This window comes from Schistocerca americana, chromosome 6, assembly GCF_021461395.2.
Source record: "Schistocerca americana isolate TAMUIC-IGC-003095 chromosome 6, iqSchAmer2.1, whole genome shotgun sequence".
In the NCBI taxonomy this organism is placed as follows: Eukaryota; Metazoa; Arthropoda; class Insecta; order Orthoptera; family Acrididae; genus Schistocerca; species Schistocerca americana.
In genome coordinates this window covers 65,159,427-65,180,040 of record NC_060124.1, presented here as the reverse complement: position 1 = coordinate 65,180,040, position 20,614 = coordinate 65,159,427, and positions in this window count along the sequence as shown.

Sequence of the window (20,614 nt, the reverse complement as noted above, 5' to 3'; positions counted from 1 at the left end):
CGTATGCCACGGCAAACTGGCTGACACTGACGGCGGCGGTGCACAAATGCTGCGCAGCTAGCGCCATTCGACGGCCAACACCGCGGTTCCTGGTGTGTCCGCTGTGCCGTGCGTGTGATCATTGCTTGTACAGCCCTCTCGCAGTGTCCGGAGCAAGTATGGTGGGTCTGACACACCGGTGTCAATGTGTTCTTTTTTCCATTTCCAGGAGTGTAGAAACAGCAGTGAAAATCAGAAATGTTTTTTGTAACAGTTAGATACATCTTCCAGCAACTTCTCTACATAATCGCCGCTCCGAATCATACATCTGTCGTAGCGTTGTACCAAATTTCCAGTAACCTCGTCATTTCCAGGAGTGTATTTTACCGTGATGAATGATCAGGAGTGTCTTTATGGACTGTGAGAAAATTTTAGCTTTTGACCAACATTGTATCAATAAGTGTGTGCATTTGATATCTTTGTTATTGTAATTATGAAAAATTTTATCAAATCATTATTGGCCACTGCCCAAACCAATTTGTAAAATTTTTTGTGGGGAGCATGGGGGCTATGTAAGTAGGCTGTTTAAGTTTTTTTATTGGTAACGCCACCTCTGTATGAAAATCACTGGCTGTGCTGTGTGCAGTCTGTGGCTGCTTCGCATTGTTGTAATACTCGCCATTGTAGTGTTAGGCAGCTGGCTGTGAACAGCGCGTAGCGTTGCGCAGTTGGAGGTGAGCCGCCAGCAGTGGTAGATGTGGGGAGAGAGATGACGGAGTTTTGAAATTTGTCATGAACTGCTATATTTATATATGATGATATCAAGGTAAATACATTGTTTGTTCTCTATTAATATCTTTCATTTGCTAACTATCCCTATCAGTAGTTAGTGCCTTCAGTAGTTTGAATCTTTTATTTAGCTGGCAGTAGTGGCGCTCGCTGTAATGCAGTAGCTTGAGTAGCGAAGATTTTTGTGAGGTAAGTGATTTGTGAAACGTATAGGTTAATGTTAGTCAGAGCCATTCTTTTGTAGGGAATTTTGAAAGTCAGATTGCGTTGCGCTAACAAAATATTGTGTGTCAGTTTAAGCACAGTCTTGTATAATTGTTCAAAGGGGAAGTTTCAACTAAAATGTAACAAACTATTCATGGATTTATATAAGTTCGGACACACTACCCCGACTTACACTACTAGAATATATCGGCCCTTTCACAACGAATGCATAACGCACCCATCGTTATTAATGAAAAATGACATAGGACATAAAACATCGAAACTGTAGTATGTAAACGCCATAATGCAATAATCTCCGTTAACCTGTTCACAGATGGTCGAGTAGGTGTTTTTATCATTTGATGTAGATATACTTTATATTGCTGACACGCAAGTATTCCAGATAGTTTCTCTCACATTCACATATATCAAATCTCTTTCACTAAAAACTCGACTTCTCCCTACCACGTCTACCTCGAATGAAAATGCCCCAGCGCGGCACAACTGACTGACTAATAAGTCAACCACAGATAAACAAAGAGTCAAGGATCTTATTCACTGTTCATACAGTTCTCTCATTCATATTTGTCCCCGTACAGCAAAGGTAAATTATTTACAAACATGGTTCAAATGGCTCTGAGCACTATGGGACTTAACTTCTGAGGTCATCAGTCCCCTAGAACTTAGAACTACTTAAACTTAACTAACCTAAGGACATCACACACATCCATGCCTGAGGCAGGATTCGAACCTGCAACCGTAACGGTCGCGCGTTTCCTGACTGTAGCGCCTAGAACCGCTCGGCCACCTCGGCCGGCAATTATTTGCAATAACAGAAAACATATAAGAACCTTGCAACATGTCACATAGGGCTAACAGGGATACTGAACGACTGCAAAGAGGAGCAGCAAAAATGGTCGTAGTGTTGTTTGACTCATGGCCGAACGTTTTAGAAATAACGAAAGAACTGAACTCTCAGACGCTTCAACATAACAGCCAGCTAACCGTGAAAGCCTACTTCCCTAGTATAAAGATCCAGCATTGAGTGAGAAAGTAAATCACTACATAGTGATCAACATAAAACTAAATTCATAACCAAACCAGTCCGCATCTCGTGGTCGTGCGGTAGCGTTCTCGCTTCCTACGCCCGGGTTCCCGGGTTCGATTCCCTGCGGGGTCAGGGATTTTCTCTGCCTCGTGATGACTGGGTGTTGTGTACTGTCCTTAGGTTAGTTAGTTTTAAGTAGTTCTAAGTTCTAGGGGACTGATGACCATAGATGTTAAGTCCCATAGTGCTCAGGGCCATTTGAACCATAATCAAACCGCTATCCAACTTTATGAAAGACTCTAACACAATTAGTGTGTCCAGCGGATGTGTATGTTATTAGTAATTGTTGCTATTGTTCGTCAGATGATGTGCAATCCAGTATACGTTACATTACAGTGTAGTATTGTGAGTGCAGCTGTGATTCTGTAACATGCCTGGAGGCCTATTCTTGTTCTTGAAGAAACATCTGAAGAGCTCGTGGAAAAACTTCCGAATGCCAATATCCCGGCATAGAGTAGCATACACGATTTGGTTAAAAAGTGCCGTACAATTTTTTTCGGATTCAAATGCAAAAAGCAAACTTCCCTCAGGACTTCTCAGGCCCCTGCCGATACTGAAGGGACAATTACTGTCAGTTCAACAAAGATCAGTACGCAGGTTTCACGAACAACCTAGTGTTAAATATACAACTGTTCGTGAAATTCTTCTTGAATTAAAACTGAAACCGAGCCGCATTATAACGGTACAACAACAGAGGCAGACAACAGACCGACACGATTTAATTACTACAATTGGCCTTTCGGAAACATTGTTGGTGCACAGACAGACGAAGCATGGTTTCATATATCTGGTTACGTTGATTCGCAGAAACTAGGGACTGGATGGCGAGATATCCTCATGAGATAGTCGAGTGAAATCAGCAGGTTCTTCTGTCAAGAAGGAGCAATGTCCCACACTTCTGACGTTTTACTCAATCGCGTTCACGTCGCTTTCACAAACGAACGAGTTGTGAGCAGTGGATTATTGCTTCCGCGTTTCCCAGGAGCGCCAACTTCAAGTGTTTTTGTTTGTCTTTGGAGCTGCTTAAATGTGGCAGTTAACGCATTGATGAGCTGAGATGAAGATTCAACGGGAAATTAACGCAATACAACAACGTTTGTCTGACTGCACTCAGTATGGTCAGTCGAGCATTGAACTGTATCGGGGCACAGGATACAAGTTTGGACATCATTTGCAACAATAATATCAATAAACGCCACATTTAAATTACGTATTATTCATAATATTTCATTCCAACAAAACTTACCAATTCTGCAGTAGTTACGTTGTGGGTTCTGGTTTATGTTTGAAAAGGTAACGTAACAAATTTATGACCGTATTGGCCGTATTGGGGAAACAACCATGATGGCTAATAACCGACGAAGGTCGTAAAGCAAAGCTGTCAGTAATATATTACATTAATAATTCATTCAAATAGGCCCAGTGCTATAAACCATCGGATTAGAATCAGAGCAAGGAAGTGTAAAAATGTGAACCAACTACCGGTGATGTAGTTGAGGAAACAAGTAAAGAGAAGCATGTCAGATACTATGTGTGCAGATACCTTATTATAATACCTGTTGCTAATTAAATGATTTAAACGGTCAAAAAATTTTGTGATCGGTAGTGGTATTGGTAAAAAAAAAAAATGGTCCAAATGGCACTGAGCACTATGGGACTTAACTTCTGAGGTCATCAGTCCCCTAGAACTTAGAACTACTTAAACCTAACTAACCTAAGGACATCACACACACCCATGCCCGAGGCAGGATTCGAACCTGCGACCGTAGCGGTCGCGTGGTTTCAGACTGCAGCGCCTAGAACTGCACGGCCACTTCGGCCGGCTATTGGTAAAACCTTTTCATATTTTTGAAACAGTCACGCGCCTCGTAGGGGGACCTCTGTATCGATACCGTCGGGATATCGCAGGCTAAGAGCCATTTAGGCAACCATTTTTTCCCCCGTTCCATACGGGAACGGAATGAGAAGAAGCCCAAATTCGCGGTACAATGGGATGTACCCTCTACCATACATTTCACTCTGATTTGCACAGTGTATATGTATATCCTTGGCGTAGAGAAACAACTGAAAAGTTAGAAAGCAAATAAGTCATCAGGTCCGGATGGAATCCCAATTCTATTTTACAAAGAGTACTCTAGGCATTGGCTCCTTCCCTAACTTCCATTTATCGCGAAGCTCTCGCCCAGCGCAAAGTCTAACAAGCAGGTGACTCCAGAATATAGAAACGGGAAAAGAACGGACCCGCAAAAGTACAGATCAATATCCCTAACTTCGATTCGCTGTAGAAACCTTGAACATATTCTCAGTTCCAAATAATAAATTTTCGTGAGAGCGAAAAGCTTATGTCCACGAATCAGCACGATTTTAAAAAGCAGCGCTCATGCTAAACTCAGCTTTCTCTTTCCTCACATGATATACTGCGCACTATGGATGAAGGGCAACAGGTTACTATTCCATAACCCGCATCTCGTGGTCGTGCGGTAGCGTTCTCGCTTCCCACGCCCGGGTTCCCGGGTTCGATTCCCGGCGGGGTCAGGGATTTTCTCTACCTCGTGATGGCTGGGTGTTGTGTGATGTCCTTAAGTTGGTTAGGTTTAAGTAGTTCTAAGTTCTTGGGGACTGATGACCATAGATGTTAAGTCCCATAGTGCTCAGAGCCATTTTACTATTCCATATTTCCAGATATGCGAGTCGTCAGGACAATAGACTCGCATTCGGGAGGACGACAATTCAAACTCGCGTCCAGCCATCCTATTTAGGTTTTCTGTGATTTCCCTAAATCGCTTCAGGCAAATGCTGGGATCGTTCCTCTGAAAGGACACGGCCGATTTCCTTCCCTTTCCTTCCCTAATCTAAGCTTGTGCTGCGTCTCTAATGACCTCGCTGTCGAAAGGACGTTGTAAGTAGCTATGTAAGTAGGCTGTTTAGGTTTTTATGTTGGTAACGCCACGTAGCGCTCTGTATGAAAATCACTGACTGTGCGGCGTGCAGTCTGTGGCTGGTTGGCATTGTTGGAATATTCGCTTGTGTAGTGTTGGGCAGTTGGATGGGAACAGCGCGTAGCGTTGGGCAGTTGGAGGTGAGCCGACAGCAGTGGTGGGAGTGGGGAGAGAGATGGCGCAGTTTTGAGCGGTTGCTATAAGCGGACGATCTGGACGTGTGTCCGCCAGAAAAAGGAAATTTGTAAAGACGGATGTCATGAATTGATAGATATATATATGATGACTTTTGAACACTAATAAGGTAAATACATTGTTTGTTCTCTATCAAAATCTTTCATTTGCTAACTATGGCTATCTGTAGTTAGTGCCTTCAGTAGTTAGAATCTTCTACTTAGCTGGCAGTATTGGCGCTCGCTGTATTGCAGTAGTTCGAGTAACGAAGATTTTTGTGAGGTAAGTGATTTGTGAAAGGTATAGGTTATTGTTAGTCAGTGGCATTCTTTTGTAGGGATTTTGAAAGTCAACATTAAACACTAATCTCCTCCTCTTCCTCCTCCTCCAGATTTCCGGAAAACATTTGATACGGTGCCTCATTGAAGGCAGTTAAGGTACGAGCACATGGAATAGGTTCACAGACATGTGACTGGCTGCAAGACTTTTTAAGTTATAGAACTCAGTATATTGTCCTCAAAGGCGGGAGTTCATCAAAGGCAAGAGTATCGTCAGAAGCGCCCCAGGAATGTGTGATAAGACCAGTGTTGTTCTCTGTATACATAAACGATTTAGCAAACAGGGTGCGCAGCAACCTGCGGTTGTTTACTGATGATGCTGTGGTGTACGGTAAGGTGTCGAAGTTGAGTGACTGTTGGTGGTTACAAGACGAATTCGACAAAATTTCTAGTTGGTGTGATGAGTGACAGCTAGCTCAAAATGTAAAAAAATGTAAGTTAATGCGGATGGGCACCAGCAGTATCCTGTTTGACAGAATCACGTCGTTTAAATATCTGGGCGTATCGCTGCAAAGCGGTATGTAATGGAACAAGCGTGTGAGGACTGTCGTAGGAAGGCGAAAGGTTGACTTCGGTTTATTGGGAGAATATTTTGAAAGTGTGGTTCATCTGTAAAGGAGATCACATTTAGGACACTGTTGCGATCTATTCTTGAGTAATGCTCGAGTGTCTGGAGCTGTACCTGGTTGGTTCAAAGAAAGACATCGAAGCAACTGACAGGTGCGCTGCTATATTTGTTATCGGTAGGTTGGAACTAGAAGTAAGTGTTACGGAGATGCTTCTGAAACTCAAATGTGAATCCGTGGAGGGAAGGCGACGTTCGTTTTCGAGAACCGCCATTTGAAGCTGACTGCCGAACGATCTACCGCCGTCAACATAGGAGGACCAAAAAGCTTTCCTTTTTTGAATGGGGGGAGGGGGGATGTAACCAGTATTCTGTCTGGTTTCATGCGGCCCGCTATGAATTTCTCTCTGTGCAAACCTCTTCATCTCAGAGTAGCACTTGCAACCTACATCCCCAATCATTTGCTGGACGTAGTCCAATCTCTGTCTTCTTCTACGGTTTTTGCCCTCTACAGCTCCGTCTAGTATCATGGAAGTCATTCCCTCATGTCTTAACAGGTGTCCTATCGTCCTGCCCTTCTCTTTGTCAGTGCATTCCACATACTCCTTTCCTCTCCGGTTCCGCGCAGAGCCTCGTCATTCCTTACCTTATCAGTCCTCCTAATTTTCAACATGCGTCTGTAGCACCACAACTCAAGTGCTCCGAATCTCTTCTTTTCCGGTTTGCCCACAGTCCATGTTTCACTAACATACGATGCTGTGCGCCAATCGTGCATTCTCAATAGCTTCTTCCCCAAATTAAGGCCTATGTTTGATACTGGTGGAGCTTTCTTGGCCAGATATACCCTTTTTTGCCAGTGCTGGTCTGCTTTTGATGTCCTCCTTGCTCCGTCCGCCATTGCTTATTTTGCTGCCTGAGTAGTACAATTCCTTAAATACGTATACTTCCAGCCCATCAATCTTGCTGTTAAGTTTCTCGATCTTCTCATGTATGGTACTTCTCATTACTTTCGTCTTTCTTCGATTTACTCTCAATACATATTCCGTACTCATTAGACTGTTCATTCCATTGAAAACATCCTGCTGTCCTTTTTCACTTGGACTGAGGATAACAATGTCATCAGCGAATCTTATCAGTAATGTCCTTTCTCCCTGAACTTTAATCACACTCTTGAACCATTCTTTTATTTCCGTTATTGCTTCTTCGATGTATACAGGGTGGTCCATTGATCGTGACCGGGCCAAATATCTCACGAAATAAGCGTCAAACGAAAAAACTACAAAGAACGAAACTTGTCTAGCTTGAAGGGGGAAACCAGATGGCGCTATGGTTGGCCCGCCGCTAGATGGCGCTGCAGTAGGTCAAACGGTTATCAAGTGAGTTTTTTGAAATAGGAACCCCCATTTCTTATTACTTATTCGTGTAGTACGTAAAGAAATATGAATGTTTTAGTTGGACCACTTTTTTCGCTTTGTGATAGACGGCGCTGTAATAGTCACAAACGTATGGCTCACAACTTTAGACGAACTGTTGGTAACAGGTAAGTTTTTTAAATTAAAATACAGAACGTAGGTACGTTTGAACATTTTATTTCGCTTGTTCGAATGTGATACATGTACCTTTGTGAACTTATCCTTTCTGAGAACGCATGCTGTTACAGCGTGGTTGCCTGTAAATACCACATTAATGCAATAAATGCTCAAAATTATGTCCGTCAACCTCAATGCATTTGGCGATACGGGTAACGACATTCCTCTCAACAGCGAGTAGTTCGCCTTCCGTAATGTTCGCACATGCATTGACAATGCGCTGACGCACGTTGTCAGGCGTTGTCGGTGGATCACGATGGCAAATATCCTTCAGCTTTCCCCACAGAAAGAAATCCGGGGACGTTAGATACGGTGAACGTGCGGGCCATGGTATACTGCTTCGACGACCAATCCACCTGTCATGAAATATGCTATTCAATACCGCTACAACCGCACGCGAGGTACGTGCCGGACATCCATCATGTTGGAAGTACATCGCCATTCTGTCATGCAGTGAAACAACTTGTAGTAACATCGGTAGAACGTTACGTAGGAAATCAGCATAAATTACACCGTTTAGATTGCCATCGATAAAATGAGGGCCAATTATCCTTCCTCCCATAATGCCGCATCATACATTAATCCGCCAAGGTCGCTGATGTTCCACTTGTCGCAGCCATCGTGGATTTTCCGTTGCCCAATAGTGCATATTATGCCGGTTTACGTTACCGCTGCTGTAGAATGACGCTTCGTCGCTAAATAGAACGCTTGCAAAAAATCTGTTTTCGTCCCGTAATTTCTTTTGTACCCAGTGGCAGAACTGTAAACGACGTTCAAAGCCGTCGCCATGCAATTCCTGGTGCATAGAAATGTGGTAAAAGTGCATTCTCAACCCCGACGTTTTTGAGATTCCCGATTCTCGCGCAATTTGTCTGCTACTGATGTGCGGATTAGCCGCGACAGCAGCTACAACACCTACTTGGGCATTATCATTTGTTGCGTGGTTGACGTTTCACGTGTGGCTGAACACTTCCTGTTTCCTTAAATAACGTAACTATCCGGCGAATGGTCCGGACACTTGGATGATGTCGTCCAGGATACCGAGGAGCACATATAGCACACGCCCATTGGGTATTTTGATCACAATAGACATACATCAACACGATATCGACCTTTTCCGCAATTGGTAAACGGTCCATTTTAACACGCATAATGTATCACGAAGCAAATACCGTCGGCACTGGCGGAATGTTACGTGATACCACGTACTTATACGTTTGTGACTATTACAGCGACATCTACCACAAAGCGAAAAAAGTGGTCCAACTAAAAAGCATTCATATTTCTTTACGTACTACACACGAATATGTAATAAAAAATGGGGGTTCCTATTTAAAAAAAACGCACTTGATGTGGGTTTGACCTATGGCAGCACCATCTAGCGGGCCAACCATAGCGCCATCTGGTTTCCTCCTTCAAGCTAGACAAATTTCGTTCTTTGTAGTTTTTTCGTTTGACGCTTATTTCGTGAGATATTTGGCCCGGTCACGATCAATGGACCAACCTGTAGATTGTACAGTAAGGGCTCAAGACTACATCCCTGCCTTTCAGCCTCTTTAATCCGAGCACTTCGTTCTTGGTCTCCCAGTCTTAATGTTCCCTCCTGAAGATATTGTACGAGAGATTTAGGCTCATACGGAGGCATATGGATCGTCGTTTCTCCTCGCTCTGTTTACGAGGAAACAGAAAAGAAAATGACTAGTACGGGTACAGGATACCCTCCGCTGCACGCCTTTGGTGGCTTGCTGAGTATCTGTGTAGATGTAGATGCTGTGTGTCGCCTACGCGGGCAGCTTGTGGAGACACTGCCTGTGTAGTGAGACTGTGGCCACGGCGGAGGGCCGGAGGACAATGCGTTGCCGTGGCGCGGAGCAGCGGGCGCAGCCTTGCGGAACCGACGGCCGGCGACGGCTGGCACCAGACCGGCACGGCCCAGTTACAAGTTGGCGCGCCGTAAGAACAGGTTGTCGCCGCTGTCGTTTTGGAGTCCGGGGTCCGCAGCTCGTGCCCCGCCGCGGGCAGTGCCGCCCCGCCGCCCCGCCGCCCCGCCGCCTCGCCACCTGCCCGAGCTCGCCCCGCAACACACGCCACACACACTCTCTCTCTCTCTAGCTCACTCCCTGCCTCTTCCGCTCGTGTGGCCAACACCGAGCCTTTCGAAAGCCAGTTAACAACGAGGGAGCTTAAACCGTCCGTACACCGACCGTACATTCGAATGTTGAGCATTGAGCGTGAGGAGTTGCTGACGTCATAGCGTGGAATACAGGGCGAAGGAGATACACAGGCCTTGCAACGAGCTCGTGACGTCACAGAAGTAGTGTTGTCCGCCACACTCTGGGAACTCTCCGCCCCGTGCAGGGCCAACGGGAAATCAATATTTAATTGAAAAGGTACCCACTGAATGCCTTAATTCCGTAGCGTGCTATCGAGAACTTGCATGCATTTAAATGTACAGTTACGAATTATTAAACTCGATTGAAATAGTTAATCACACCTTGCCAGAAACGGCTGCTGGCATACGTAGTAGTAGTAGTAGTAGTAGCTTTATTCATCTGTAGATCTCTTTTTACAAGGACGTAGGACATGTCAAAGTATTTACAAATTTAGATCAATTTAAAATAAGCTAATTCGTATACACATCTACTTACAGACTTCTGGTTAGAGACAATCATTAGATTTACTCCTGGTCTACAATAATTTTTTTTACAAATAACTTATTAAAAATGTAATGCCACATTGTTCACTCATATCTCACTATCAGTCACTGCACACACTATACACACATTGCTTCATAACACTTCACTCACTGCACACACACACACACACACACACACACACACACACACACACCCTGGTGATGTCTGGGCCATTTTCTGTAGTGCAACTTCCCATTTGCTATCCTGAAAAGCTGAGTCAGCATCCCTCCATAATGAGTGGGATGTTGAGCTCAGAAAGAGGAAGAGGTGTTACTATTGTGCTATGCATAGCTTGGGGTTAAGTATTTCTAGAAAGATAAAAAAGAAGGAAAAAACATTAAGTGAAGGTGTTATGTGGAATGTTGGATATTGTATAATCATTTTTATTATTATTTATTTGTAAGGATTTTTCATCAAACCCCTACTCTGTTTAGCTAAGTAATCCTTCAATGTAGAAAATGTATTACATAACAGGTACTTTTTACTTGCCTTTTTAAATAAGTGTATTTTTGCAATTTCTTACTCTCTTTTAGTAATTTACTGTACACTTTCATTCTTTGGTAGAAAATGCTGTTTTGAGTTTTATGTTTATTTTTTCTTGGTAAATGTGAGTTGAGTCTATCTCCTATTGCATGGTCATGGACAGAGCTGTTTGTGCAGTAATTAGCAATGTTATCTTTGATGTATAAAACTGACTGGTAACTGTATTCACATGGAGCAGTTAAAATCCCCAGTGTTCTGAACAAATCTTTACAATGAGCTCGTTTAGTATTTTTGGTTATTATTCTTATGGCTCTTTTCTGGAGTTTCAAAATTGTGTTCATATTTTGTGGATTTGTTCCCAAAACAGAATGCCTAGCTAAGAATTCAGTGTACATATAAATAATATGTAACTAAAAGACACTGCATGTTACACACTGTCGATAGGATTGCAAGGGCATAACATGCTGATGACATTCTGTTTGCAAGTACCTTTGTGTGTTCACATCACTTCAACTGAAAATCAATATTCATTCCCAGAAATTTTGCATTTGTTACACAGACTATATTGGTGGCATCTACATTTAATTTAACATTGTCATTTTTCCTCTTCAAACTGAAATTCATGGCATTAGTTTTGTTTATGTTCAATGTCACTTTATTTCTTATTGACCAATCATAAACTTCCTTGAGAGTTTCATTTGCTTTCTCGGCAAGGAGTTCTCTTGCTTCCTCAGTGACTATAATATTTCTGTCATCAGTGAAGAGGATTTTTTTCACCGTGAGTAACACTACTGGGAAAGTCATTGATGTATATCAGGAACAGTATTTGTCCTAATACGCTACCTTACGGAACCCCTATATTAATGTATTTTAGTTCTGATAAGTGTTTTACTAAATGTTTAGATCGATTTGAAGTATGTGTTATCTCTACTCTTTGTGCCCTATCTGTAACGTATGATCGAAACCAGTCATTAGCTACCCCTCTTATTCCTAATGCTTCTAATTTGTTTAATAGAATCTTGTGGTCGACTGTATCAAACACCTTAGAGAGATCCAAAAATATTCCTGTGACACACTCATCTTTATCAAGAACATCACGTACAACTTTTGTGAATTCTACTATGGCTGACTCCGTATTTTTGCCACTTCGGAAACCAAACTGGGATTCGCTTAAAAGATTGTATTTATTCAGGAGATTCATTAATCTGTCTTTCATAATTGCTTCTATTATTTTTGAGAATGCTGACAGCGGGGAAATAGGCCGGTAATTTTCCATGTCTTCTGTATTACCTTTCTTAAGACTTGCAGTGCCACGTGCTGTGACGTACACGCCACGACCTGTCTTTCCCGTAGGCCTCAACGAAATGGCACGCTGGAGAGTCTTTCTAAAGCCTTCGGCACACAGACGGTGCTTTCTAACGTCAACGTTGAGCGTGACGAGTTAAACATGCTGCTGACCACTCAGAAACGATGCGACTGGAGCGTATGTTAAGAGTGCCTTAGCGTGGTATATGCGATCGCAACGCGCTCCAGCGGCAGTTGTCAGCAGTATCGGGGTCAAATTACACTGTTTACGAAATGGACGGGTGTAAAATACCCATGTTAGTTCTATTAAAACGCACATTTTCTCCCTTGTCCGTAAGTTAGTTATGTTGCTCTGTCTGTAGCATCCATGGATATTTTATAACACAAAAAGAAAAGCACCATGTCCAGTCAATAAGGATACTGCCCTTATAAAAGTTCCATTGCAAATAGTGCGATACAAATTCTAACTTCATCACTATTCCTATTCAGCGGCAGAACCTTCACAGCGTCTGAAATCAGAAACTTAAAGCAAGAAAGTGCAAAATATCTTACTTCATGCAGTGCAAGCTGCCCCGTAGATTAAACCAATCGAACAAACTACATCCTCGTATTTACATAATATCGAATATTATAGTTTATACTTATATGAAACTAGTAAGAAAGAATCAGAATCTATTGAAAACCCGAAGTTTGGTAAAAATATTCGGATGTAGTGGAACGCGAAGCAACAACACTGCACACGTTGCCACCTCAAACTGCGGCGTCACTGAATGTGCTGAACAAACCGCTATGAGGTGATGACTAGACCTGGGGTTTTACTGTCTGCTGAGAGCTTTAATTGTAGCTGTGTTACTAAATGGATTTAATTACGAAATATTGTACCAATAACAAGGCGCTTTTGATGGATGCTCAATGTACCGTTGTCTTCAAACGGCACACACTCATAATACGGCATGCAAGTTAAGATAATTTTTTATCCACGAATCTGACTTTCCTCGTCATTTTATTGCAACGAATCATACAATTAACGATGGGTTTTTAGGAGATTCTCAATTTTCTGCAGCTCAGAAACGGTACACATACATATGAGCTTCAATTGAAAGCCAATATGGCGTCTCGCCAATATGGCACCTCGCGTCTGTATACGTAAGGACAATAGGTGCATGTGACGTAGGTGGCATTTGGTCAACGTTCAAAAGCAAGTTCTGAATATCTGATACGGTAGATATTGCTCTGCACGTTCAGAAAGACTCCCCAAAGTGCTGTTCCACGCTGTGACGTCAGAGACTCGGCACGCTCAACGCTCAAAAGTTCGTACGTACCGTCCGTCTGCTGAAGGCTTAAATGCACAAAGCAATATCTAGCATATCAAATATGCAGAACGTCCGTTTGAACGCTGACCAATGAGATGGCAGAACACCACCTACGTCACACGCGCGCCATCTCTCTTCAGTATAGAGTCGCGATGCGCCATACTTGCCTCAGTTGAAGCCCATATGTAGTCTATGTGATCAAAAGTATCCGGACACACTCAAAAAGATATGTTTTTCGTATTAGCTGCATTGTGCTGCCACCTACTGCCAAGTACTCCATACAGTGACCTCAGTACTCATTAGAAATCGTCAGAGAGCAGAATAGGGCGCTGCGCGGAACTTACGGACTTCGAACGTGGTCAGGAGATAGGGTGTCACTTGTGTCAGACGTCTGTACGCGAGATTTCCGCTCTCTTAAACATTCCTAGGTCCACTATTTCGTATGTGATAGTGAATGGAAACGTGAAGGGACACGTACAGCACAAAAGCGTACAGGCCGACCTCGTCTGTTGACTGACAGAAACCGCCGACAGTTGAAGAGGGTCGTAATGAGTAATAGGCAGACATCTATCCAGGCCATCACACAGGAATTCCAAACTGCATCAGGATCCACTGCAAGTACTATGACAGTTACGCGCGAGGTGAGAAAATTTTCATTTGATGGTCGAGCGGCTGCCCATAAACCACACATCACGCCGCTAAATGCCAAACGACGCCTCGCTTGCTGTAAGGAGCGTAAACATTGGACGATTGAACAGTGGAAAAATGTTGTGTGGAGTGACGAATCATGGTACACAATGTGGCGATCCGATGGCAGGGTGTGGTTATGGCGAATGCCCGGTGAACGTCACCTGCCAGCGTGTGTAGCGCCATCAGTAAAATTTGGTTACCGTGTGGCTGTGCTTTTCATGGAGGGGACTTGCACCCCTTGTTGTTTTGCGTGGCACTATTTCAGCACAGGCCTACATTGATGTTTTAAACACCTTCTTGCTTCCCACTGTTGAAGAGCAATTCGGGGATGGCGACTGCATCTTTCAAAACGATCGAACACCTGTTCATAAAGCACGGCCTGTGGCGGAGTGGTTACGCGACAATAACATCCCCGTAATGGTGTAATGTTGATGCATTAAGTTGTTCTGAAAGCGATGCTGATATTCAAGACAATAAAAGCGGGTTAAAAGCTGTGAGCTATCTAGGGAAGTTAACCTTGCATTAGTGAGCAACTGTTTCACCAGGTATCCAGTCTAGCTTACCAAATTCCCAACCAGACTAACATTAATTATAATCTTTTAATAGTCATCTTACAACAACCGATGATATACAGGGTGTTACAAAAAAGTACGGAAACTTTCAGGAAACATTCCTCACACACAAATAAAGAAAAGATGTTATGTGGACATGTGTCCGGAAAGGCTTAATTTCCATGTTAGAGCTCATTTTAGTTTCGTCAGTATGTACTGTACTTCCTCGATTCACCGCCAGTTGGCCCAATTGAAGGAAGGTAATGTTGACTTCGGTGCTTGTGTTGTCACGCGACTCATTGCTCTACAGTACTAGCATCAAGCACATCAGTACGTAGCATCAACAGGTTAGTGTTCATCACGAACGTTGTTTCGCAGTCAGTACAATGTTTACAAATGCGGAGTTGGCAAATGCCCATTTGATGTATGGATTAGCACGGGGCAATAGCCGTGGCGCGGTGCGTTTGTATCGAGACAGATTTGCAGAACGAAAGTGTCCCGACAGGAAGACGTTCGAAGCAATTGATCAGCGTCTTAGGAAGCACGGAACATTCCAGCCTATGACCCGCGACTGGGGAAGACCTACAACGACGAGGACACCTGCAATGGACGAGGCAATTCTTCGTGCAGTTGACGATAACCCTAATGTCAGCGTCAGAGAAGTTGCTGCTGTACAAGGTAACGTTGACCACGTCACTGTATGGAGAGTGCTACGGGAGAACCAGTTGTTTCCGTACCATGTACAGCGTGTGCAGGCACTATCAGCAGCTGATTGGCCTCCACGGGTACACTTCTGCGAATGGTTCATCCAACAATGTGTCGATCCTCATTTCAGTGCAAATGTTCTCTTTACGGATGAGGCTTCATTCCGACATGATCAAATTGTAAATTTTCAAAGTCAACATGTGTGGGCTGACGAGAATCCGCACGCAATTGTGCAATCACGTCATCAACACAGATTTTCTGTGAACTTTTGGGCAGGCATTGTTGGTGATGTCTTGATTGGGCCCCATGTTCTTCCACCTACGCTCAATGGAGCACGTTATCACGATTTCATACGGGATACTCTACCTTTGCTGCTAGAACATGTGCCTTTACAAGAATGACACAACATGTGGTTCATGCACGATGGAGCTCCTGCACATTTCAGTCGAAGTGTTCGTATGCTTCTCAACAACAGATTCGGTGACCGATGGATTGGTAGAGGCGGATCAATTCCATGGCCTCCACGCTCTCCTGACCTCAACCCTCTTGACTTTCATTTATGGGGGCATTTGAAAGCTCTTGTCTACGCAACCTCGGTACCGAATGTTGAGACTCTTCGTGCTCGTATTGTGGACGCCTGTGATACAATACGCCATTCTCCAGGGCTGCATCAGCGCATCGAGGAATCCATGCGACGGAGGGTGGATGCATGCATCCTCGCTAACGGAAGACTTTTTAACATTTCCTGTAACAAAGTGTTTGAAGTCACGCTGGTACATTCTGTTGCTGTGTGTTTCCATTCCATGATTAATGTGATTTGAAGAGAAGGAATAAAATGAGCTCTAACGTGGAAAGTAAGCGTTTCCGGACACATGTCCACATAACATATTTTCTTTCTTTGTGTGTGAGGAATGTTTCCTCAAAGTTTGGCCATACCTTTTTGTAACACCCTGTATATAAAAAGAGAATTTAAATAAAAAGGAATAAATCAGTTTATATTTGGACATTTATTTTAACATTGATCATTGTTCCGTTAAAATTTCAGCATATCAGACTTGATTTATAACTAAACTGGTGCCTTATTTAGGATTGTGAAAATGTGAGATTGTAATCTTATGGAACACATTAAATATGGAGCCAAGATTGGGAGACTGCATACAACACTGCATTTATAAAATATCACTCGAAGAACGTTGAAACATATGCAAGAGGAAATTAACCACAACCAACCGATTCAATTTTCACCCAAAGGAGTTACGTTCGTAGCGCAATCCTGTCTGTCATGAAATTACCACACACTGGTATACTAAATTCATACTAACTCTCTGTGAAATCTTCCCAAAAAGAATAGCTGAGGGCTACTTTGATGATTACACCACATGCTTCACGTGGTCAACTTGGTTTACACAAAGAGTGTAACTCCACAATAATTTTGATAATTAAAATAAATTACATCGAAACGCAATTTACAAAAGAAAAACCTCGAACTGGTTACTATCGTCTTACTATTAACCTGATGGGTCAAACAATTGTATAGGCACGTGGTACTGGTCTCACAAAGTACATCCCACGAGGGTTGAACATAAGGAAAAGTTGCTACATTGAAAAATATTGTCAAGAGGAGACGTTATAATCTCACTCACATTCGCAATTAAAATTGATGATCTTAGAGTTACGGATCATCCACACGTGGTTCCACTTTACTCACAAAGTACTGACAAAGCAACTACTGGAAGATAATCTGAACTTCACACTCGAATTACACTGCGTTACAATTTAAGATATCATTAGATATTTTAGAGCTAAACCTGAAATAAAGGTGATTAATTTTCAGTTAGGCTGAACTTAAGAAATCCATTGTCCTACGGACTTAGCAGAGACGCGCTTAGCCGGAGATCTTACCACTTCAGACGCTCGCCGTGGACAGACTGCCGTGGGCCCCTACCGAGAGTGCTTCACAGATACAAACGGAAGTGACCAGAGAGGCAGCTTCCTATACCAACATGACAAGGGACGGACAGGACCATACTAAGAATAGAAACCTCTTTGCTTGTAGAAAGCGTAGCGACCCGTTCCGACGTTGGTCCTACTGTTCTCTAGCAGACAGGCTTGCCTGCTACCATCAAGCATGCAACTAGAAATACATTTGCTCATTTATCCTTTCACACAGAAGGGAAGGGGGATGACAGTATCTTATCATACACAGTATATAAAAGAAAGCGGATGTAGGTTCCGTATGAGACTGTGTGACATGAATTACATATAAACTGTGTTTTAAAGTGTAATAGTGTGACAGATCGTTCTTGTTTATGTGTAAAAGTAACACGTTCCACTGCTCAGTCTCCTCCCGGATAGCATCAGAAACACCACAATAAATTTAGAAGTGGAATTTATGTCGTAAATGACAAGAGATTGAAGAAATTAACATGAGAGAAATCCAACAGAGAGCTTTCAATGAACTGGCCTGCACAGAGTCCTGACCTGGATCATATAGAGCATCTTTGGGATGTTTTGGAAAGCCGAATTCGTGCCAGGGCTCATCTACGACATCGATATCTCTATTCAGTGCAGCTGTCAGTGAAGAATGGGCTGTTCTTCCCCAAGAAACCTTCCAGCACCTGATTGAACGTACGTCTCCGTGAGTGGAAGCTGTCATCAAGGCTAAGGGTGGCCCAACACCATATTAAATTCCAGCATTACCGATGGAAGGCGTCACGAACTTGTACGTCATTTTCAGCCTGGTGTCCGGATATTTTTTATCACATAGTGTATATATCGTAAGCTTTTTCAGAGCACCAGAAATGGAGAATCTCTAGAAAACCCGTCGTTAATTGTATGGTTCGCTGCAATAAAATGACGAGAAACGTCATATTCGTGGTTAAATAAAGATTTATTATAACTTGGGTATTATGAGGGTATGCTGTTTGAATACAACGGCTCATTGATGGTCCATCAAAAACCCATTGTTCTTGATATAATTTGTCATAATTCAGTTTCGGTTGGTAACATAGCAACGATTAAAGCTTTCAGAAGCTGTAACATGGTAGGTATAGTCATCAATCGTTTATGCTTGGTTTAGCGCAGTAAGTAGTATCAAAGAAGTTTAAGAAAAAGTGTGACGTGTCGATAATGCGCGTCCCACTACATTACATTTTTTATTGATATTCTGCGTTTTTAATATGTTCTAATACTTTATTGTTAGTTTGATATAAGTATTTACTATAATTCGATGTTATCTAAATATAAGTGCGCTCTTTTTGAAGAATGAGTTTGTTCGATTGGTTTAATCTACAGGACGGCTTGCAGTATTTGCAGTATGAGATTTTTCCCCTTCTTCTTTTAACTTCCGTATTACATGCGTCGTAAAGATTCTGCTACTGAGAAGGAACAGTGATCAAGTAAGAATGACGTTAGGGTTTTAGTAAAAGATGAGAATGATGTTAAAAATGTTCAAATGTTTGTGAATTGCTAAGGGACCAAACTGCTGAGGTCATCGATCACAAGACTTACACACTAGTTAAACTAACTTATGCTAAGAACAACACACACATAGACATGCTCGAACGAGGACTCGAACCTCCGTCGGGAGGGGCAGCACAATCCGTGACATGGCGCCTCAAACCCTGCGGCCGCTCCGCGCCGCTTGAGAATGATGAAATAATTATTACCTGGTATGGGATACTTTTGTAAAATTGTATCGCACTATTTGTAATGGAACTTTGTATCTGTCTGCAACGAAACTTTTATGAGCCGATATCCTTGTTGACTGGACATGGTACTTTCCTTTTTGCTTATGACATATTCACGGATATCAAAAGTTTTATTTAGGTGTACTACAGACAGAACAACATGACTAGCCTATGGACAACGGGGGAAACGTACGTTTTAATTGCTGAGCGCTACTAGGCGCTTCGGTCCGGAACCACACGGCTGCTACGGTCTCAGGTTCGAATCCTGCCTCGGGCATGGATGTGTGTGATGTCCTTAGGTTAGTTAGGTTCAAGTAGTTCTAAGTCTAGGGGACTTACGACCTCAGATGTTAAGTTTCGTAGTGCTTAGAGCCATTTGAACCATTTTACAGTAGCACCTTCGAAGAAAAAGGGACCAAAAACTTTATTGGCTGAAATGGCACAGAAAACGTTCATCTTAGGCGAGTCACGTTCATACTGAGTTGTTTCCCGCGGATTCTCAGTGCCCCATATACAGACATTGTGACGGTTGACTTTCCCGTTAGTGTGGAAAGTTGCTTCATCACTACACACAATCTTTGAAACGAAAGATTCATCTGTTTCCATTTGAGCAAGGATAAAATCACAGAAATCGATTCTTTTAATCTTATCAGCTGCAGACAGTGCTTGAACCAATTTCAGACGATAAGGTTTCATAACTAACCTTTTTCGTAGGACTCTCCATACAGTTGATTGTGGAATTTGCAGCTCTCTGCTAGCTCTGCGAGTCGATTTTCCTGGGCTGCGAACAAATGCTTGCTGGATGCGTGCTACATTTTCATCACTCGTTCTCGGCCGTCCAGAACTTTTCCCTTTGCACAAACACCCATTCTCTGTAAACTGTTTATACCAACGTTTAAAACACCACTTATCAGGAGGTTTAACACCATACTTCGTTCGAAATGCACGCTGAACAACTGTCGTCGATTCACTTCTGCCGTACTCAATAACACAAAAAGCTTTCTGTTGAGCGGTCGCCATCTTAGCATCAACTGACGCTGACGCCTAGTCAACAGCGCCTCAAGCGAACAAATGTACAACTAAATGAAACTTTATAGCTCCCTTAATTCGCTGACAGATAGTGCTTAGCTCTGCCTTTTGTCGTTGCAGAGTTTTAAATTCTTAAAGTTGTGGTATTCTTTTTGAATCACCCTGTATTTTTAGCGCAACGCAATCTGACTTTCAATAGTCCCGACAAAAGAATGGCCCTGACTAACAATAACCTATACCTTTCATGAATCACTTACCTCACAAAAATCTTCGTTACTCGAACTACTGCAATACAGAGAGCGCCAATACCGCCAGCTAAATGAAAGATTCTAACTACTGAATGCACTAACTACTGATAGGCATAGTTAGCAAATGAAAGATTTTGATAGAGAATAAACAATGTATTTGCCTTAATAGTGTTCAAAAGTCATATATATCAGTTCATGACATCCAGTCTTACAAATTTAC